We start from the raw sequence: 23,567 nt of genomic DNA, 5'->3' as shown, positions 1-23,567 counted from the left end.
AGATGTGAAGAAACTGAAGCCCTCATACATTGATAGTGAAAAACGTAAAACAGTGCAGCCACTTTGGAAAACAGTTTGGCAGTTTGTCAAAAAGTTAAACATAGAGTAATCATATGACACAGCCATTCCACTCCCAGGGAATATACCCAAGAAACAAAAACATACCTCCACAGAAAAATCTGTACACGAATGTTCACAGCAGCAAAAAATCATAATAGCAAAATAGTGGAAACAATCCAAATGCCCAGTAACTTGACGAATGGATAAATAAGATGTTATAACCATACAGCAGAATATTATTTGGCAATAAAAAGGAATGGTACGTGCTACAACCTTGAAAACATGCTAAGTGAAAGAAGTCAGTAACAAAACTACACATTACATGATTCCATTTATATAAAATGTCCAAAACAAATTTATATTAATAGTTAGATTATGGATTAGTAGTTAAATTAGTAGTTTCATAGGGCTGGGGAGGCAGGTAAAGTGGATTGACTGCTAATGAGTGTGGGGTTTCTTTTAGAGGGAGAGGAAAACATTCTATAATTAGACTGCAGCAATGATTACACAACCCTATGAATATGTTAAAAAAAAAAACATTGAGGCTTCCCTGCTGGCACAGTGGTTAAGAATCCGCCTGCCAATGCAGGGGACATGGGTTCGAGCCCTGGTCCAGGAAGATTCCACATGCTGCAGAGCAGCTGGGCCCGTGCACCACAACTACTGAGCCTGTGCTCTAGAGCCCGTGCTCTGCAACAAGAGAAGCCACCACAATGAGAAGCCTGTGCACCGCAATGAAGAATAGCCACCACGCTCAGCAACAAAGACCCAACGCAGCCAAAACTAAATAAAATAAATTTATAAAAAAACAAACCCATTGAATTTTACACTTTAAACAGGTGAATTATATGGTATGTGAATTTTATCTCAATAAAGCTGGGGGGTTCCTTTGGTTTTTTTAAAAGAGCAAGTTTAAGAACCATCACACACAAAATGTTCTCTTGTTCTGTAAGCTGCTGCTTAACTAGTGCCATATGAGCGCCCCCCGCACCCCACAAAATGGAAAAGGGGAGAGTGAAAGTAATGACTTCCCCAGAAAGCAACTCTACTATAGCAATTATTTTGAAATCTATAACCCCTTGAACCATTAGTGGTTCAAGAAAGTTTGTTTTCTGGTGGGCTCCACCATTTCCAAACCATACTGTTTATTAATTAAGCATGTTTAATGAAGATACACTTATGTATACACCTCTATATACCCTGAAAAAATTCTATAGGAAACCACTCTAACACTATATATCAACGACTTAGGTTATAACCCTCTCCTCCTAAAAACAACACTAGGGCCAGGTGTTGTTATTCTCTTATAACAGAAGATGAAAAAAAGCATGCCAACCAACAATCAGCTTCAGCTTTATAAGACTGTTCCTGTAGGAGTAGGAAGTGTAAGGCTGAACTGTCTCTTTACCCTCCATAGTTTAGGATTGCTGTCAATAAAACAGGTGGTAAATGTGGGTGAGGGGAGCTTCTTGGCCAAACATCACAGAGCTGTAACTTCTTCCAAACCCCAAACCTAACTTCCTGAAATTTATGTAAGTAGATCACAGGCCACCCTCTTCAAACCAAATCATAACCCAAGCAAATAACACAGGATTCTATTTCTGGGTCTGTCATTAACTCACTGGATAGTCCTGAAACTTCAGTCTCTCTACTATGCTCAATAACTTAACCACAATTTCCAGTCTCAAAATCAAATCATGTGGTCTAATAAAGAACATTTCCCCAACTTGTAGGTGTACTTTTATGGAAAATCTAACAAAGGTATATGAAGTTAAATCACATTATATGTTTAAATCATCTTTAATGAATATACATGAAGTATGAAAAATTCAAAAGACTGTTTACTCCAAAAATGTTGAACTCTTCCATTTTAAAGTTTTAAAGGTATTCACTAAACAGAGAAAGAATAAGTTTCCAGAGGGCTGAAGGGTTCTGAGGCTTTAAATCTAAGCTCAGTTATATTTAGAAAACCAAGATGCCACCTCTCTGGATCCCATATCTTTATCTTGGGCATTTGATGCATGTGCTTTGCCTGGTATAATTCAAAGCAAGAGATCCTACCATACCTCTGAAATGTAAATTGAACATATCAGGGATTTCCCTGGTAGTGCAGTGGTTAAGAATCCACCTGCCAATGCAGGCAACATGGGTTCGATCCCTGGTCCGGGAAGATCCCACATGCCGCAGAGCAACTAAGCCCATGCACCACAACTACTGAGTCTGCGCTCTAGAGCCCGTGAGCCACAACTACTGAAGGCTGTGCGCCTAGAGCCGTGATCCGCAACAAAAGAAGCCACCAAGAGGAGAAGCCTGCGCACCACAATGAAGAGTAGCCCCCGCTCACCGCAGCTAGAGAAAGCCCACACACAGCAAAGCATAACCAACGCAGCCAAAAATAAATTAATTTAAAAAATAATAAAATAAATTGAACATGTCAGAACAACATATTGGTTGTCAGAGGAATGAGATGCTATACACCCAAAAAGATGGGCAGCTATAGTCTCCACTCCTAGAGCTGTTTAACAAAATTAAAATTACCTGCCTGGTCCTCAAAGCAAGTCTACAAACCATGGCCAACTTTATAAGAATCATTTCTATCCAATTCCTGGAAATCCTAATTCAACAATCTAGAGCAAAACCTAGGAAATCTATTCATTACAAGTATCAGGTGATTCTGATACACAGCTTAATTCAGGAACTATTGGTTTAGGAGAAGGATAGCAGAAAGGTTTCATATCATTTGCCAATTATACTCGATAGGTAGTAGCTGCTTGAAGTGCTACACTGCGAAGGTCATGTCTAAAAACAAGAAATTAGTAGTCTGCCATGGACATGGTGATGGGGAAGTGGCAACATCCAAACCATGTATCTGCCATTATGTGATTCAGACCACTGAATGGGCTTTTTTCTATTTTTAAGGAGGCTTTTGGGGTAAAAGAAGAGACCCAGAACTGGATTATTTACTTTTATTTTATTTTATTTATTTTTAATTTTTGGCTGCGTTGGGCCTTCGTTGCTGCATGTGGGCTTTCTCTGGTTGCGGCGAGCAGGGGCTACTCTTCTTTGTGGTGCACAGGCTTCTTACTGCGGTGGCTTCTACTGTTGTGGAGCATAGGCTCTAGGCACGCGGGCTTCAGTAGTTGTGGCTCGCGGGCTCTAGAGCGCAGGCTCAATAGTTGTGGCGCACGGGCTTAGTTGCTCCACGGCATGTGGGATCTTCCCGGACCAGGACTCGAACCCGTGTCCCCTGCATTGGCAGGCGGATTCTTAACCACTGCGTCACCAGGGAAGCCCCTGGATTATTTACTTCTAACTGGCAGAAGCTCTGTCTCTGGAAAGGTAGTAGGCAGGAAGAACAGCCCTACTGGCATATGTGCCAGGACGCTCCAAAAGTTAATTATTAAGCTTTCCAATATTATACAGAAAAAGAAGACAAGATTTTTGCTCTCAAAATATCTATAATCTTGTTTGAGAAATGAAAATTCTACATGACAATATAAATTTGGTCCAAAAAAGGATATTTGTGTCTTGAGAAGTTCCACGTTCCACTAAAGGTGGGAATTAGTGGAGCATTGAGTGCCAGGCCCAAAACAGTATAGTTTGGATTGATTCAAAAGGCAATCAACTGTGGGTTCCTGATCAGGACATGCCTGAAGTAATGTACTAAGAAGATACCACTAGCAGCATTTTCCAGGAAAATATATGGGAGGATATATAATCAAGGCATGACCCATCCGAAGGCAAATAATCTCTTTCGTATTGTTTCTGTATGTACCTGTCTCTGCCACTGGATTGCAGGCCTCCTAGTAGGCCAGGCACATGTCAAATTAACCTTTCTACCTCCCATAATGCCTAGGACATGTTTTGTACATAACAGTCCAAAATGTTTGCTGAATTGCTGTAAATGAAGGAAAACTCTTAGGGCTATTTCAAAAGAAACAGTAACAGAACTTGGTATAGAGACAGGAAAGGTCAAAGAAGTGGACACAATGAAATTATGCCAAAAAGTAAGGGGGGAACTGTGTTAGGCTAAAAGAGACAACAGACGTAACAACTAGATGTAATGCGTAGACCTTGTCTGAATCCTGATTCAATTAAAAACCGACTGTAAAAAGACACAAATAGTCAAGGACACATTTATTATGAACTGGATATTGTGATAACACTAGTAGGAAATATTGTTAATTTCGTTAGCTACAATAATGGCATATGGTTATGTAAGAAATGTCTATACTTTTTAGAGATGCATACTGATGTTTGTAGGGGTGAAAAGACAATGCCTATGATTTTCTTTAAAACACTTAAGCAAAAGATAGTTGAGGCATATACAGCAAACAGCTTAATAATTATTAAATCTGTAATGGGTATAGAGGGATTCATTATATTTTATCTAGTTTTGAGTATACTCAGCAGTGGTGGACTTTTATGTTACTCCAGCATTGTACAACTAATTCTTTTTCTTTTCTTTCTCAGATTTCAGGAAACTTAAGAATCACTAGTACTTCTGAGAAAACAACCTAGACTCAATCAGAAAAAAAATGGGCATTCATGTGTTAGCTCTACTAATAGGAAATCAGAGAATCTACTCAAAGAACTTCTTGTAAATTAATATGAGAACTGAATATGAGCCAAGACAGTGACTCAGCTGCTAAAACGAAAACACAGTCTTAGGGTTCATTAGAAGAATAGTATCCAGATCAAGGAGGGTAGCAGTCCCATTCACTCTTCACTGGTTAGCTCACAACTGGAGTATTGTGTTCTGTTTGAGTACCACGTTTTAAGAACACTTATGAGCTAGAATGCTTGCAGGGAGGGAAATCAGCCTAGTGAAGAGTTTAGAAGCCAAATGTCAAGTATAGAATGAAGAAAATGGGTGTGTTTAGCTTGAAGAAAACACTTTCCAGCATTCCCTGTCTCCTCTACCGTAGAGACTCAGTGTAATATTTTCCAGAGCTGTTAACAGGCATTCCATAATCAAGTAAGTTTGAGTCAAGTATTTTTTTTCTCTCTAAGGGACTTATCAAAGTGTTCAATATCCTAAAGCGCTTTATCACTCTTCAAGAAGTTGTTCAGTATTTCCCAAATGTAACCATTCATTCATTCAACAAATATTTACTGAGCACCTATTATTTACGAACACTCCTCCAGGTGCTGAGAATAAACAATGAACATTTTCAATATCCTTGAGGATAGTTTGTCAAACAGCCAGGCTGGGCCTCTTGCTACTCCTCTAACTTGCATTGTTCTTCCTCATCTCTAGGTTTTTGATTATGCAGTCAGCCTAGTCGACCCCATCACTAATCTTAATTCAAACATTATTGTTTCCAAGAAGTTTCCTGATCATCATAAGCAAAACCACTCTTTTCAACAAACCCATGACTTTCTCTGTATCAGTTCTCTGAGAAGAGACTATGCCTCTTAATTACCTTTGGATCTCTCACAATGCCCCGGACCATGTTTTGCATATGTAGGTGCTGACAAAATATTTGCTGAATGAACAATCGCATTCATATATTTAGAGTTATCTTGTCAAAGAAGGCAAACTAGGTGTCTAATGTTCTGCAGAGAAGGACTAGGAAAAAGAGATGAAGTTACAAGCAAATTTTGCCCCAATTAGAGCTAACAACAAACAGGCTACCTTACGGCTATCGGTGACTACAGGTGTTCTAAGAGTAGGCGAATGACTCTTTCTCAAGTGTTTTAGTGGGATATCTCGCTGGCCTGAATAAAAGATTAACTCTTAAGATGTTAGGAACTACTATATATCTATATATTACATATAGACATACATACATATATATATTAGACAAAAGGTAACTTTTGATACAATGCATCGATGTTAATATTCTTAAAGTTAAGCTCAAATATGAAATATCCTTCCATTTACTAGTACAGTTGATCCTGGAACAACATGGGGGTTTACCCGAGTATAACTTACAGTTGCCCCTCCATATCTGCAGTTCCTCCGCATCGGCAGATTCAAACCATGGACCGTGTAGTACTGTCATAGTCACAATAGAAAAGTATCCTCCTACAAGTGGTCCTGTGCAGTTCAAACCCTTGTTGTTCAAGGATCAACAGTAGAGAGAATAAAAGACAACAAAAGATACTGTCTCCATCCTAGAAGAATCAACACAGGTTTCTTAATTATGCTCCCAAAGCAAATCGGATATAAATATAAACGCCTGGGTCATCTACCTCAGTAAGCAACGCTCCTTAGATAAGGCAATTCTCTAGATCAAGGATTTTCAATATTTTGGAGTCAGAAAAATAATTATGAAACCATCAGCTCCTCTTAAAGCCATCTAACCACACCACCAAAAGCATTAAATTCTTCAAACAAGCTAGTCATGCTGCTTTTTAGTTAAAAACTAGAAAAACAGAAAAAATGGGTCTCTCCATATGCCTAGGATCTCTCTTCTGATGTCTCTCCCAAACCAAAAGCTGTAGTCCTTGATGGCAGGGACCCTATCAGTTACTTGTGTCCCCAGCATTTAGTACAGTTCCCAGGACATAACACATGGTGAATAAATGAGCAAATGAATGAGAGAAACTGAGTCCAATGTCCCCGGATGAAAACAAGTACCTTAAAGAATCAATGACAATTTGGTTTTTCTTATTAGAAATCTGCCAAGGAAATTAAAGCAGATGAGTAGGTTCTTAAATCCAGTTTTCACTATAAGTCAGAGTGCTACTTTTAGGTCATTTATTGATAAGTAATTACTATATGTAAACCTAAGTTCCTGGTTGCTTCTGGGGGACTAAAATTAATTTATTGACCACCAGAGCTAAATGACCAATTTCTACAAAGAAAAACCCAAAACACTTAATACACCCACAACCTGACCTATAAGATTATAATCAAATAATTTATCAAACTGATTTATTAACATAACTGCCTAAAAAGCAAAATACTTTGATAGCACCAGTGTTTAAACTACTCTTCAAAAGTGCTACGATTCACATTTTTCCAAATTCTCATTTGAACCATAAAAATCATACATGTTTATTTTTTAAAGACTAGAAAACAGAAGACTATAAAAATGATATATGCTCACTGTAGAGAACTTATAGAAAATATAAACAGGTTCAAAGGTGAAAATAAAGACTACCCAACGTGATGCTTTCTTTCCCAGTCTTTTTTTCTGTGGAGTTATAAGTTCTTTATATACTGTCACTCTTCCTGCCCATCGGCAAAAAACAATATGTTCGCACTATGGCAGTAACCCAAGCACCCTCAATCTCTAAATGTTCCAGATACAATTCCTCATTCTCTATATTTTTATAGATGTATACTTTCATAATAATAAGACCAAATCTGCTATTTAGTAATCCTTAAAAGTTTCCCTTCTGATTCCATCTCCTCACTTCCAGAATTCACAAAGAATGCAAGTTCAAGTAAAAATGCATCCAATTACTGGAAATGGACCCAAATTTAACAAAGGAAGAAGCTGCTCTCAACAGTTGTATGTACCCTAGTCTGACATTATCACAAGACAATGCTCCAAGGAGCCCAGGTCCTTTGGAGTTCTTAAACTTTAATTTCTACCTCAGAAATCCAAGCGTGTGTTGCATAAAAACCTTGTCAGCTGGGCTTCCATGGGGGCGCAGTGGTTAAGAATCCGCCTGCCAATGCAGGAGACATGGGTTTGAGCCCTGGTCCGGGAAGATCCCACATGCCACAGAGCAACTAAGCCTGTGCGCCACAACTATGGAGCCTGCGCTCTAAAGCCCATGAGCCACAACTACTGAGCCCACGTGCCACAACTACTGAAGCCCGCGTACCTAGAGCCTGTGCTCCACAACAAGAGAAGCCACCAGTGAGAAGCCCGCACACCACAAGGAAGAGCAGCCCCCGCTCACCACAACTAGAGAAAGCCCACGTGCAGCAATCAATCAATGAATAAATAAGAACGCAATGTAAGTTTAAAAAAAAAAACCTTGTCAGCTTTCTACTAAAAAGTACAAGACTAGAGACAGAATGCAGGATCTAGGCTCCTGTCTCTGCTCTATTAAATAACTAAGTGACACTAAGTCAATCTTAGCTTGTATTTCATTTTCTCCATTTATCAACAGGAATACGAATATTATTGCCTTACCTATATCACAGGACTGTTTTTCTAATAGATCAGAGAAAAAGCTTTTCATAAAGTATTATTCAAATTAAGGTGGAAATCTTTCCAACGCACACATGCCCTGTAACAGACATAAAACATGACTTCCCTGATACACAAAGACACCATTTCTGATGGTGATTACTATCTACATATACACGTGAGACAATACCATCAACAGGTCCTTACACAGGGTAGACAAGTAAAGCGTGTCACAGATTCACAGACCCAACCACACTAGCAAAAACTGATGCCATATATGGTTTATCTCCTGCCATGACAGTCTGCTCCATCTTCATTCAGAAGAGTCAACCTGCTCCTGACTGCAGCATATTTGACTGTTGTGCCTGTAATTAATTTCCCAAAGTTCTACAGACAAGCCACAGAAACTTTTTAGTTCTTTTTAATAATTTAATAAGCACCCATATACACACCAGCCAAAGTCTAGGATATTAATAACTTCTTTCTACCATACTGCACCCCTCCCAATCCCATCTCTCTGTAAGCAAACAGAATTTGAAATTGTTATTAATGAGTTCTAGCAGTCTTCCTCCCTTCATCCATTCTCTCATAAATCTATGTTTCACAGTAAGGCCAGGTCTCAGCCGTAGAAAAAGCCAATTCCAACTTCTGAAATGTTTAATAAGGTGACACTGGCACCACACTTTACCAATCAATCAGAAGATCAGTCTTATATCCTTGACACCACTATACCACTGGGCAGGACTCCATCTAGGTAGAATTCATTTACACGTTTTAGCTTTGTACTCCAGGTAAAAACTTTAGCTAAAACTAAGTTACTAGATAAAGTCTCCTTCACACACAGGGTCATCCTAGGATAATCAGTCAAGTCTTCAATGGAATCCATGACATATATATTATTTGAAAATAATGAAAAAATAGCCTATGCTACAGTTTAAATGTTTGTGTCCCTCCAAAATTTGTATGTTGAAATCCTAACCCCCAAAGATGACGATATTAGGACGTGGGGTCTTTGGGAGGTAGTTAGATCATGAGGGCAGAGCCTTCATGAATAGGACTAGCCTCTTATAAAAGATCCAGGAGGGATCCCTTGCCCCTTCCACTATGTGAGGACACAACAAGAAAGTGCCAATTATGACCCAAGAAGGGGACCCTCACCAGAAGGTGACCATGCTGGCACTTGATCTTAAGACTTTCCAGCCTCCAAAACGATGAGCAATAAATTTCTGTTGTTTATAAGTTACCCAATCTGTGGCATTTTGTTACAGCAGCCCAAACAAAGACAGTCAACATGCCAGGTTTCTAGACTCTCTCTAAAAACTTCCACCCAAGGACTTTGCCCATCTCCAAATTGTTAGCATTCAACTCAGAAGAGTTTTCTAGGACTATGTTCTAACAAGTTTCTCTTATTGCATCCCACAACAGACCTGTTGATCGGAAATAAGTCAGACAGAGCAGTGTTAATGTAGGTCTGATTATACCAAAATGAAATCACTTTAGATTTACAGTAAAAGTCTTAGAGCAACCAGAGTAGTTTAGTAATTACTAGAAACTAAACTTAATGGTGCCAAAGAGTTCTTATTGAAAATGGTCCTAATTAGCTTATATCATATTCATACTTACCCAGTATTTTCTCTTGTTACAGCATTAAAGTTTGACACCATATATGAGTCTCATTTGCTCTCCATTTGTTGTTTTGTCTCAATTCTACAGAAAAGTAATAACCACTTTGAAAGACATTGCATTCTCAGGTTATCAGGTGATATACCAAGTAAAATAGCAGCCAAGGTACGTAACTACAAAAGATTACTTAAAATAAGTAGAATGCCATTGTTATAAATATAAATACATCGGGTTCCATATAACAAAGCTATTTCCATGTCCCAGCAGATGGCTCACAGTAATAATGCTCAGTGGATCTGGTTATAACAAATTCTATTAAATCCAAAATCCTGTATAGCAGATGCCTTTTCCAATTTCAGTATAAGTCAATCTCTTTAACCAAAACACTGTGCTTTGGTTCTTGTTATTTGTGCACTAAAATCCAGTTATGCCAAATAAGATGGTCAAATTTTTTGACCGTTGTTATAAAATGCCTCTGTGGTGTTTTCTGAGTTTTGGGGTGGAGGAGGTAAAGAGTACCTCCATCTAGGACTGAAAGGCTAACTGTTCAAAATGGAAAACAAAGATTCACAGTTAAAGGGAGGCTCAGGAGAGGTTAAAGTAAGCTTCAGCTGTCCTAAGCCAAGGTTTCTGAATAGCGACAATGTGGAAAGCTAATGACTAACAAAGCTGACAGTGAAGAGCACTGAAAATAATGCAGTTTCTGAGTTGAGAGGCTATTAGCAGGGATAAACAGAAAAAAAATGTACCTGGATGCCTACACAACACGTATCTCTGTACACTGAAGTGTTAGATTGATATTTAAAAGAAATGTGGATGCAATGTCAACTTAATTTTGCTGTTTGTTTCCCCAACTACATTCAAAATCCAATCTTCATATTCTGGTCATACCCTTACTTGAAATAATACCCTCTATTAATTCATAACACAGTTAACAGTACAGTGATTAAGAGTCACTGAGGTCTGAAAACAGACTGCAGGGGTTCAAATCCTGGTTCTTTCCATCCCTAGCTACATACCTTTAGGCAAGTTACTTAACCTCTCTATGCCTGTATCCTCATCTGTAAATTTTTGATAACAAAAAAACCTACCTTTTAGAGTTGTTGTGAGGATTATATGAATAATAAATGAAAAACAGTTAGAACACTTTTGAGCCCATCCTAAAGCCTCAGAAAATGTTAGCTATTATTATTACCACTACCATTATCACCATCATCACATTAATCCCCAGTAAAGTTCTGAAAGAAAGGCAGAAATATGAAATGACTTATCTAAATCACAAACAAGTGACAGAACGAAGTAAGAAAAAAATCTCATTTTATGTCCTGAAGATCAAACATTACAAGTTACTGATTCCCTAAGCAAGGGAATTTTCCAACTCTCTAATTCTCCAGGAATTCACAAGAGGCTCCTTTAAGTTAGAATAGCAGCATAGAGAAGTGGAAAGAGCAATGGGCATGCACTAAGATGATCTAATTGCTCCAACACTGACTTAACTGGGCAATCTTGGGCAAGTCACCTAATCTAAACTTCAAAATTACTCATCTTAAAAAACGCTTTGCCTACATCACAGGGTTGTTGCATGATAAAATAGATAACACATGAGAAAACATATGTAAACCATAAACACACCATATCAATGTCCAAAAGCCATGTCGCACTCATCTTTATATCCCCAGTGCCTAGCAGAATGCATAGTAGAGGTTATAATCTAAAAGACAAGCCATGAGAGGGATGGAGTTGGCAGGGTGAAGATTAAAATGAAGATAGGGAGGATTTTTAAAAGAGTAAGAAACCCCAATGTCCACCAACTGATAAGTAGATACTTAAGGTAGTAGAGCCATACAATGGAATATTCAACAATAAAAAGGAATGACATACTGATACATACTACAAAAATGGATAACCCTTGAAACACTATGCTAAGTGAAAAAAGCCAGACACAAAAGACCACATGTTGTATGATTCCATTTATACAAAATGTTCAGAATAGGCAAATCTACAGAGATGGTAAGTACATTAGTGGTTGCCTAGGACTGGGGAATGAGGGGGAAATGGAGAGTGACTGTTAATGGTTACAGACTTTCTCTTTTGGGATGATGATTGTGGTGATGGCTGCACAATTTGGTGAATACATTAAAAATCACTGAACTGTATGTACACTTTAAATGGGTGAATTGTATAGTATGTGAATTATCTCAGTAAAACTGTTTAAAAAAAGAATAAAAAGTGTGAGAGAAAGTATTAAATCACTGGCTTTAGAACACGTTTCTTTTTTTTTTAAGAAAAAAAGTGAGTTTTCTGATATTTGAGTAGCTTGGACATGTGGACAAGAATGGGACTGGAGGAAGCAATAGGAGAAAATACTAAGAATTACCACACCAGACCACAAAATCTCTACAAAGCCTTCTGCGGAAAGCAAATCTGGCATCTCTTATCCTTCCTTTCAAAATTCTAAGGTTATAAATCACCTCCTGGTTCAATAGTCTTTTCATCATGATGATTGTTTCTGAACTTTGAGACTACATCTGATACTGTCTACCACACTATCCTTCCTATCCTTGGCTTCTGTGGCACTGATGTACTTCCTGGTTCTTCTCAGAATGCTTTACCTATTAGCCTATAATGTCACCCACAGTTCCAAACCTCAAAGTTCTCTCGCCATCATGCTACTAACCTCCCAACACTCATCTACTCACATATTTTTTTTTACTACCAAATACAGTCCTGGTAAGTGCACAATCTACATTGCATCTCTGTTCATCTTATAGTGATATACTACAGGATTCCTCTATTCAAATCTTATCTTCACTAAGGTTGGGAAGCAGTGGTATGACTCAACCAAAATAATTCCTATATATTTTTTCTTTTGAATAGATCTGTTTTTCTAATTGTTGTGCTTAGATTAATATTAAACTAGCCTGCATTTCCAGAGCAAAACCAGCAACGAGAAAAGGCTATCGGGAGTTGCAGAAGACTAGCCTTTTATTGAAAACTTGATTGAATACAATCGAAGTGCTGACCATAACCCACCTTAGCTCATTTATCTTCACAGTGACGCTTTCCTAATTTCCTCATCATTATCAGCCATTCTCCCAGGATTCTAGGCTTTAATCTTTTAATGTTTAATTTGCTCTCTTCCCTTGGCACACATTCAATCATCACTAAGTTCAAATTAATTTTTACTCAAACATACATCCTCTTATATATTCTATACACCCTTTCATAGGACAATATAAAGATTAAATGCATAGGCTCAAAGGCAAGACTGCCTGGGTTCAAATCCTGGCTCTGCTGCTTACTCTCTATAGGATTTAGGGCAAGTTACTTAACCTTTCTGTAACTCGGTTTCTTCATAGGAATAATAAGACCTTATTATGAAGATTTTATGAGTTAAATACATGTGAATACCTTAGAACATTGTGCCTGGCATACAGTACTCAATAAATGCTAGCTATTATTTTATTCCAAACATCACCATTTTATCTCAGACTCTCATCATCTTGTTCCTAAAATTCTCCAAGAGCCTTCTAGTCAGTCTTCCTACTCCAGGACATTCAACTAATTATGAAAACCTTCCTCAGGAACAATATGCATCATCTTACTCTCAATCTTTAGAACCCACTGTGGTACCCCATCAAATTAAACCCTATATCCTTAATAAGGTCCTACACCAATACACACTCACCAAGCCTAAACTCATTTATTCTTATTCACCAATACAGATTCCCTATGCCAGTCAAACTGCTCAATATCTTTTGTACATTGCCACGTCTATGTCTTTGCAAATACCCCTTAACTAAATACATCTCTTGCCCTTTGAAAATTCCAAATTTTCCAAATCTCACTTATACCTTTGACTTTGGCTGCACTGTTATCCCAACCAGGAGCTTGATGTTGCTTGGAATTATGAATGATGCATGTTACATGTTGTTTCCCCAACAGAAGTGTGAAGAGACCACATATTTTATTCCTTGTGTCTCTTCATACAGACCACTTCACACGTAGCACTGTATTTTGCAGAAGTACACAAATGCTGACTTAACTAAATAAATATGCCTCAGAATGTATCAGAACAGCATTCTCTATTTTCCACTGCCCCACCCATACTTACCATGGTGAGGGCGGACAGAATCTGTATTTAAATATTTTTATTTTACATACCTAGAAAGAGAATATACTAACAATTGTACCAGATAAAAGAAAAAACAAACATACACTTAAAGAGAATGCACATGTGAAAAACCAAGAAAAAGTGAGAACTGGCCATTTTGGAATCTAAAAAGTGACTTCAAAATATGAGGATTTTTCATTTCACCAAACTAATGAATCAAAAAGAGCCAAAATAAACATGTCCTGACCCCATCCAAAAAAAAACCTAATAAAAGCATGAGGAAGACCCCAGCACCTTCAGCAGCACAAAACCAAGAAAATGATTCACCTTAACTCCAAGAACACAAAAAGAAAACAGATATCTAAAAAATTCAATCAAATCTCTAGAAACTACCCAAAGAGAAAAACAGAGAGGAGTTATTGCTTTTCTATAAATATCTGCTAAAGTCTAGGAGGAATACAAGGCTTCTCTCACTGCTGCCGTGTCCCGCTCCCAGTTAAGGGAGCAATCTGTGGTCACAAAAGAGCAAAACACAGGAAGATGGAAACCTTAACCTGGAAGAGACATTAAGGAAAGAAACTACTCAAAACACGTTTCAAAAACAGTTTCAAAAACCAGAGAGTGCAATGATACTCAACAGAAAGAGAGGAAAAGTGAAATAAAAGAGCTCCCACGAAATGAGTGACTCAGTGAAACTACCTAGTGCTGCCTTGCAAATAAAGAGCTATGCATGTAACACATCCATGACATGCACGCCTGCTTCACTGGCAAACAAAACAGAAGGAAAAAATAAAGTAAATGTTAGGAAAAGACAAGGAAGATGCCCACCAATCTCTAACTCCCTGGCCAGCCCAACTCAGCTCATTCAGGAATCCAACTAGGAACAACTGAGACGTGGATTGCACAACACAGAAAAGAAAACGCTTCGCCAATCATACACACAAAAAGTAAAATGGAGAAGTGAAAACTATGCACCTCAATGCATCAGCAGCTAAAGCATATTATTCTCTCTTTAGGATTAAACGGTAAAGAAAAGAACAAGAGCTAAAGGAAGAGGAGGAAGATGTCAATGAAACCAAGTCCCCTACTGGTCTCAATTTCAGAGACTACAAGTCTTGCTTCTTCCAGCTGACCAACAGTACGCCTCGGCAAAGCAAAATGACCCTAACACCTTCCACGCCACCCGGAGCAAATCAGAGTAAAAACCACCCCGCTTTAACCTCCCTCCTCACTAGCTGCAAAAATGGAGGGGGGGGGGGCACCCTACCACGTGGGCAGGATGCAACACACACAGGACAGCAACACGTCCGCATGGAACGGCTGCCTCTGCCCAATGCCGGTAAAGGACACGGCGACAGGATGGGTGGGAACGCAGGCCCCCGCACGGGCCTCCTCACCCCGAAGGGCACCCCCGATGCGCGAGATACTGGCCGCCTCGCCGGCCGAAAAGCACCCCGGAGCTTGAAAGGAAGAAGCTGCATCGTGCCGGGAAAGGGGGCTAGTCCAGGCCAGAGGCAGGTCACGGAGGGAAGACGGCCACTGTCCTCGGACTCTACGCCCCCGGGAACTCAGTCTGGCTCCCCCGGGCCCCGCCTGGGGGAGGGGCGGGAGGTGCGGAGCCGCCGCTTCCCCGCTGAGGAGCAGCAGCAGCTGAGAAGCGCCGCGGGGGAGGGAGCGACACAGCCCTCGCCGCCCGCCAGGCCTCAGCCTGGGCCCGGGCCCCCTGCCCCGCCCCGCCCGCCGCCGGCCCCGCGACACGACCGCGGCTGTGAGGAGGGAGACGGCGTCTCGAGGAGGGCAGCCCCTACCTCCGTCCCGGGAGATGCCCCGGCCCCGCCTCCTCGCCCGCCGTCCCGGCCCGACCACCCCGGCAGCGGGCGCTCACCTCAGGCTGCGCAGGCCGGTACGGCCCGGCCGAGCCCCCGGCCGCTGTGTGCGTCTCCGCCCCCCGGGAAACGTCCCAACGGTGCCTGGTGCGAGCGGCCGAGGCCCGGAGCAGCGCCGAGAGCGGCGGCGGCAGCGGGAGCAGCCAACATCCGGGGCCGCGCACCCGGAACTACTTCCCAACCCGCTCCCCCTCCCGCCCCCGCCGCCGCCACCGCCCCCGCCCCCGCCTCCTGCGACGTCGCTGCGCCACCGGCACGGCGTCAGCGGCGTCACGACTCCTCCGCGGTCACAGTCGTGGCAACGCGCTTGTGATCCCTCCGCTGGAACAAGTAGTGCCCTGGGACTCCCGGGGCCTTGGTTCTGTGCTGCGGGTATCAGCCAGCCGCCGGCACCTCCGAGCGACTTGGGGCGGGGATGATGGCTTGGACCAGGTCTCTGCTCCTCAGAGTGGCGGCCAGGGAGGGAGGGCGGAGGGGGCGGCTCTTTAGTTGAGGACAGCAGGGACCTCTGCCTGGGATCCTGCCCAGGGATTCCAGAGTCCCGTCCTCCGGGGGAATGGCGCCTTGTGACCTCTCCGCTAACCTCCTCCACCTCACCTTAGCGATAGGCACCTTAGCCTCTCCGGAAGACTGGGCACCACGGATTCTACGACCCCCACAAAGGCACCTTGGACCTTCAGGACACTTCTTCCAGAACGTCACAAGTCCCGGGTTCTAGACCCATCTCTGCCGAGGCCTCTCCCGTACCTAGCCTTGGTTTCCTACTCCTTAAAACAAAGGATTTGTAACTGAAAGACCTTCTTCTGATTCTAAAGCTGCTGCCCAGGTTATGGTCCTTGCTGTCAACAGGTGGAGCGCTTAGAAGGGTAGTTGGGCGACTTGTGAACTTTGGAATTTAATTCTAGTCCGTCTTCACTGATTCTTTCTCTAAAGTATCAGCACTGCAAAGCTTCCCTGTAATTTCACATTTAATTACATTCAGACTTATTACTTGCTGTTGCTTCTTTCGCGTTAGTCACATATAGCACCAAGCATGCTTTTGAACTCATAATAGGTACTCAATATTTGGAAACTCAGATAATTTGTTAGATGAATACTAGGTTGATTGGACGAGATGAAAAGGAGAGGCCTGAGTGAATTGACCTTGGGAACCTCTTTTGATGTAGTCTCATATAGATAGATGAAGACCTCTGGTAAAGAGCTGAGTACCCAATGGCTTCAGCAAACATTGAACACCTGCCATTTACCAAGCATTTCTAGGCACTGAGGATTCAAAGTACTCCTATATTCCTTTTCTACATAAGACTCCAGCAAGATTCTGAATATTAAAAGATTCATTCACTCATTCATCCAACAAATATTTGCTGATCGCTACTAAGGTTGTCAGACACTATTTTAGTGTTTGGGTTGGATCAGTGAATAGAAGAGTGGGGCAGGGTGGAAATACCCTTCCCTCTTAGAGCTATCATCTGAGTATGGAGAGAAAGATGATAAACGTAACAAGAAAAGAATTTGGTGTGATAGAAGGTGTTCAGTGCTATGGGGGGAAAAAAATAGACCAGGGTAAGAAGTATGAGGAAAACTGGAGGTAGGGGGGTGGGATTTTTTTTTTAACATCAACCATTTCTTCATTAATAATGTGTTCATTTACTTCAACTGAACCATGTGTTAGGTGCTGGGGTTTCAGTGGAGAATAAGCCAACCTTCTGCAGCTAGTAGAGACCACATGCCAGGCGCTTTCACTTGACCTTTCATTCAGTGCTTTCACCAGGTCCCTAAGGTAGGACTCCTGTGTTCATTTTTACAGCTGATGAAATTGAAGCTGAGAGGGCTAAAAACTTGAGCCAGGACTCAAACCTAATGTCTTCTGAGACCAACTCCCTTTCCAGCTTCTCCTCAGCTGAGAACACATATTTTTCTGTTTCAGTACACCTCACCTCTTTCGTCAAGTAAACTCATGCATTAATATAGGTGAATGGCCTTAGATCTGCACTGGAGCAAAAGGAAGGAAGAAAGGAAAATATTTAGAGGAAAAGAGGGGGCAGTTATCCAAAAAAATCTAGACTCGGAGCAAAGTAATAGGGGTAGCAAAGAAGACTTAGTGGAAGAGAAATGAAGGTAGATTCATAACAGCTATTCCAATTCCAGTTTTACAGAATGGGATTTTAAATAGAGCCATCAGGCAGAGCCCAATTCATAAGGTGACTTTAATGAGCAACTTGAAAGAGGTGAGGGAGTGAGCCATGCGTTGTATGGGAAAGAGTGTCCCAGGCAGAAGGAACAGCTAGTGGAAAGGCCCTGAAGTGAAAGTATTCCTGGAAGTGTTAAAAATAGTGGAGGCCAGGACAACTGGAGCCGGGTAAGCAAATGAGAGAGGAATAGGAGATAAGGTCAGAGAGTGGGGTCTTGTAGGCCATTGTAAGGATCTTGGCTAAAGAGGAACCACCACAGGGCTTCAAACAAAGGAGTGATATGATCCGATTCGTGCTTTCAAAAGATCACCCTGGCTATGTGCTAAGAGTAGATGGTGTATGGACATTGGTGGAAGCCAGAGGCTCCATTAGTTAGGTGCAGGATGATGGCTTGGACCAGGCTGGTAGCAGTCAGTAGGATAAATGAGATACAGTCTCTATACTTTAAGAACTCACAGTCTAGCGGGAAGCAAATGGATAATTACAGTACACTGTGATAAGGGAGATAGAAGTGGCCACCCTTGCCAGCTTGCCTGACAGAAGGGTAGAATTTCCCTTTTCTACCGAGTTGCCAAGGGAATTGGTTCTTTGTTGGGCCACTGGGTGTATCCTTTATAACACAGGTAACACTTGTCTTCTTCTCAGCCCTTTAGGTCTCAAAGCCCACTATCATCTGAGTGGCGCTATAAGCAGAAGGGTACTAAAGGACAGTCTGGGTCATGCATTTAAGGAGATGGGCAAAACTGAGACTATACCTATTTGCCAGAAGAAACTGAGGCCAACAGTCACCAGGTTTTAACCTGAGACTGGGAATCGAGGTTATCAAAGTCCCAAACCAGGAATCTGTCTGAGCCACTTGAGTGGAGTTAGCCGATGATGGAATAAGAGAGTAGAAAGACGTTTCTGGATAGCTGCCAGGGGCTTGGGATCAGCAGTCTTTGAGAATGAAAGAATCACAAGCCCCAGAATGTCAAAGGCTGAGGAGTACCCCGCCTCCCACCGCCCCTAAAAAAGTTGTAAGGGCCATAGAAGCAAGGGGGATTCTGGAACAGTGGGGGCGGGGTTGGGGATGGGCAGGAAAAGCTTGAAGCTCAGATTGAGAAGACAGACTTGGGTTCAATCTCACGTTTTACATCTTACTTCCTGTGTGCCTACGTCAAGTTATTTAGTTTCTCTTAGTCTCCATTTCCTGGCCTATTAAATAGGAACTATAATCATAGCTATGTAGCAAAAGAGATCAGGCACAGGCTGCCGTAAAATAAAGGCCGCCAAAGACAATCATCATTATGGACAAGGTCGAGCGTCAGCACAGAAGAGTAGTTCATAGTCTCCGGAGATGAGAGTGGTCTGGGAGGGAGAGTGTGGAGCAGGTGAGGCTGCAAAAGAGAAAATGGTATCCAACTCAGGGGACAGATCCTTAAGAGAAATAGATTGCTCAAAGCAATGAGATAGAAGTTTTATTGTTTTGTGTTGTTTGCAATCTTTTCCCAGCCTCGCCTGTATTATAAATTCCCTAAAAGAAACACAGTCCCAGACTGGACTGCGATAGCCCTACGAAACCTTGATTCGGCATTGGCTGTGCATCAACAGTGGGGTGTTCAACACTTCACATGACCCACAGCCGCCTTTAGACAAATGAGGCTTCACCCGACCCTTTCTCCCTCTTTATTTATGGTAAGAGGAAAGCAGAAAATGAGAAATGAATTTAAAATGAGCCAAGACCTGCAAAGGGGAGAGAGAAAAACATGAGACAGCCCTTCCTATCATTCCCAGCCCTGAAGGAGCCTTCCAGGTTCCCTGGGTATCTTTATATAATACTTGATATTTCATGTATTAGATTTTCTAAAAATACAGAGGCCACTGGGAAGCTCTCAGCACCACTAACTGCTATTTAATGATAACACTTGGGTGTTAGGAGTTGGTCACTCTGCATAGTTAAAAAGCATTCAAGAATCATTTATCAAACAACTACTCTATACCAGGTGTTGGGCTAAACACTAGGGAATCAAAAGGGGATAAATAAATTTCCCACCTTCAATGGGCTCCTAGCCTTCTGGAAAAACAGACATGTCAAAAGTTAATGCCTGTGTAATTTGTAGAGATTTGTACTTGTGCCATGGGAACAAAAAAAAAAGCAAGGCTTAACTCTGTCAGATTGGATGGGGATGGGGGCACCAAAGAAAGCTTCACTCTTAAAGGTAAAGTTAAGGCTAAGTCTGACTAAATAAGTAGGAGTTTGCCATAGAGACAGAAGCAGGCCTGGGAGTAAAGAAAGAAAATTTGGGGTACAGGAGGAAAGCCTGTGCAAAGAGGTTGGGTGGGTATGAGAAAAGTAGAGGCCACAGAAATTACAGTCTTATAAGTGGTCATTAAACACTAGTGGCTGATGAAAAGAACTAACTGATGAATCTAGACTATATCTCTCTGTGTAAACCATCCATAAATTGAGTTCCTGCCCTCTAGGAGCTTGGTGTTAACCTCAGATTTTATCAGTAAGGCAAAATGTGATCCTTCCCAAACACTCTACTGCTTAATCATTCTCACAAGAAAGGGGTAACTTAGCCTATTTCTCCCCAATAGAAGGCAGAAGCCTAAATTTTTTTCATAGCTCTGGCAATGAATTTGCACTAGTGCACTCATACCACCTACCTCCCCAACACCCCCTCCCATCCATCTTCCTTGTAACTACCTGGTTCAAACCTTGGCTTACCTCCACTCTCAGAATCAACCGAGCTAATTAAAAGCATAATGAAAGACACAACAGCATGGAGGCAGCTGAACAAACATGAACAAATGCATAGATTAAATAAAGTCCTTACATTACGTACAAGCAATGGTGAAGATGAAACTTGGGTGGTGCTGGGAAGAGTGAGTCAGAAGATGTTCAAGTACAGTGGAGCAGAGGAGATCTCCTCTCTTCCTGTGAGTAAGCAGCATCTTTTGGAATCATAGAATGAAAGGAAACTGGTGAGTAGGAAAGAGCAGCCAAGATTTGCAACCTGAAGGATCCTGAAACTCTGGATACAAACATGATATTTAAGAAGCAATTATTTGATTTCAAGTTGTGAACTTATTGACCTACTCTGTGCCTAATGGGCTGAATGAGAATGATCAAGAAACCCCAATGCTGGGTGGAGAGTGGTGGGGAGTGGGTAATATTTATTGAGCGTTTCTTGTGTGATTAGGAACGTGATAGACCCTTGGCAAATGTTTTCACTTACTCATGAGAGCAAAACTACGAGGTGGTTGTCCCCATTTTAAAGAAGAGGAAATACAGAAGCTCAGTAGTTTGAGAGTGGTAGAGTGAGAATTTACCCAATAAAGTTTACCCAAGAAAGGGTAAAGCGACCATATTATTGTTCCTAAACATTTCCTGTGTCTCCGGGGGAAGGGAGGGGGTGAGTCGATTTTACTTCCCCAAGTCCCTCGACAGCAGGCTTGGTTATGTGATTTGCATTAGTCAGTGAAATGGGAGTGGCTGGATGAGCCACCTCCAGGTGGAAGCTTTGAGTCAAGCTGCAAGGTTTGAGTCAGAGTGCTTCACTATGATTTCCTTTCCTGCTGCCCTGATGACCAGCAACATTCAGGATAGAGACTGATCCATCTGCCTCTGTCCCAGAACAAAGACCATGTGCAGCGAAGCTGACCTGGGAAGGACACACAGCATAAGTGAGAAAAACAACTTTTGGGGCTTCCCTGGTGGTGCAGTGGTTAAGAATCCACCTGCCAATGCAGGGGACATGGGTTCGAGCCTTGGTCCGGAAAGATCCCACATGCCTCAGAGCAACTGAGCCCGTGCGCCACAACTACTGAGCCTGTGCACCACAACTACTGAAGCCCGCACGTCTAGAGCCCATGCTCCGCAGCAAGAGAAGCTACCGCAATGAGAAGCCTGCACACTACAACAAAGAGTAGCACCCGCTCGCCACAACTAGAGAAAGCCCACGTGTAGCAACAAAGACCCAACAGTAACAACTTTTGCTGATTGGGCCATTGAAAATTGGGAGTTGCTCTCATAGTGTAACAGCACCTATACTGACTAATGCAGACCCTTACTGATTTTTTTTTTCTTTTGCTTATGCAAATTTCTGGTGTCATCCCCAGGTGAAAGAGGTTGCTTGGGAATTATGAGAAAATATAGGAAATGGAATGGTTGGTGTAATGTAGTGAAAGGCTTTAAAATACAGGATTTGAAATTCAATCCTGATCTGTGGGCTCAGACAAGCCTTTATAAGATAGATTCCATGGACCAAATCATGTCCCAGAGGAAGTTACAAAGAAGGTTAAAATACAGTCCCTGTTCTTCAGGCAAGGCCCATCTCATTCATTTTTAAACCTAGCACCCTACTGGGTACCTGGCACCCACTAGGTACTCAATAAAAATTTTTTAAACTAATGCTAAGGAATGATCTGGAACCATAACTCAGGTCTCCTAACTTCCCAAAAAGGCTCTTCCTGTGTTATGGTATATTGCCCACTTCGGTTAAGGGATCTCAGAGGGAGGGGAAGGCTGTGGTAATATTGTTAGCCAATTTTTATATAATACTTTACAAGTTATATGCACCTCATTTATATGAAATGCCACATAATTGAAAAATAGCTGGAACATCAGGATCTGCAGGGCTGGAACAGAGTAGGCAGTCAGTAAAGGCACACAAATCTCCCTGAGGATATTACAAAGAGGAGAAAACCTTGAAGGAGAGCCCAGGGAACTTGGCAAGGAGAACACTAGCTTGAAGTGCACTGTGGATCAAGTTTTTTAATGTGCCAGATTAAGAGAATATGGAGGTGAAGGTTAAACTCAGGCAAACAAAGGAGCAGGGCCCCAAGGCACCTCCAAAGAGTACAGGGCAGTAACTGGAAAACTTTCCATGAAATATCCTTGAAGCAAGCATTGAAATAAGTTCTTCACTGAAGGAGAAAAACCATATGATCATCTCAATAGATGCAGAAAAAGCTTTCGACAAAATTCAACACCCATTTATGATAAAAACCCTGCAGAAAGTAGGCATAGAGGGAACTTACCTCAACATAATAAAAGCCATATATGACAAACCCACAGCCAACATCATTCTCAATGGTGAACAACTGAAACCATTTCCACTAAGATCAGGAACAAGACAAGGTTGCCCATTCTCACTACTATTATTCAACATAGTTTTGAAAGTTTTAGCTGCAGCAATCAGAGAAGAAAAAGAAATAAAAGGAATCCAAATCAGAAAAGAAGAAGTAAAACCATTACTGTTTGCAGATGACATAATACTATACATAGAGAATCCTAAAGATGCTACCAGGAAACTACTAGAGCTAATCAATGAATTTCGTAAAGTAGCAGGATACAAAATTAGTGCACAGAAATCTCTTGAATTCCTATACACTAATGATGAAAAATCTGAGAGAGAAATTAATTCTGCATTTACCACTGCAGCAAAAAGAGTAAAATACCTAGGAATAAACCTACCTAAGGAGACAAAAGACCTGTATGCAGAAAACTATAAGACACTGACGAAAGAAATTAAAGATGATACAAGCAGATGGAGAGACATACCATGTTCTTGGATTGGAAGAATCAACATTTGTGAAAATGACTATACCA

General features: G+C 41.5%; 1 protein-coding gene across 5 annotated transcripts in view; it reads right to left on the bottom strand.

The window, feature by feature from the left end:
• The window catches only part of FOXJ3 (forkhead box J3), a 131,841-nt gene extending 115,950 nt beyond the window's left edge, over nucleotides 1–15,891 (bottom strand). For 4 of the 5 annotated variants that reach the window (XM_082834386.1, XM_082834390.1, XM_082834389.1 and 1 more), the window contains exon 1: nucleotides 15,779–15,891. The gene's annotated coding sequence lies outside the window, so the exon portion shown is untranslated. Of the gene's footprint in view, nucleotides 1–9,779; nucleotides 9,864–15,778 lie in introns of all 5 variants that reach the window. The other variant, XM_082834387.1, reaches the window with a different exon arrangement.
• Nucleotides 15,892–23,567: the final 7,676 nt, after the last annotated feature.

This window comes from Leucopleurus acutus (assembly GCF_964270905.1).
Source record: "Leucopleurus acutus genome assembly, chromosome: 2".
Lineage (NCBI taxonomy): Eukaryota > Metazoa > Chordata > Mammalia > Artiodactyla > Delphinidae > Leucopleurus > Leucopleurus acutus.
Note: the sequence above shows the minus strand (reverse complement) of the source record. Positions and strands in the feature narration are given on the sequence as shown.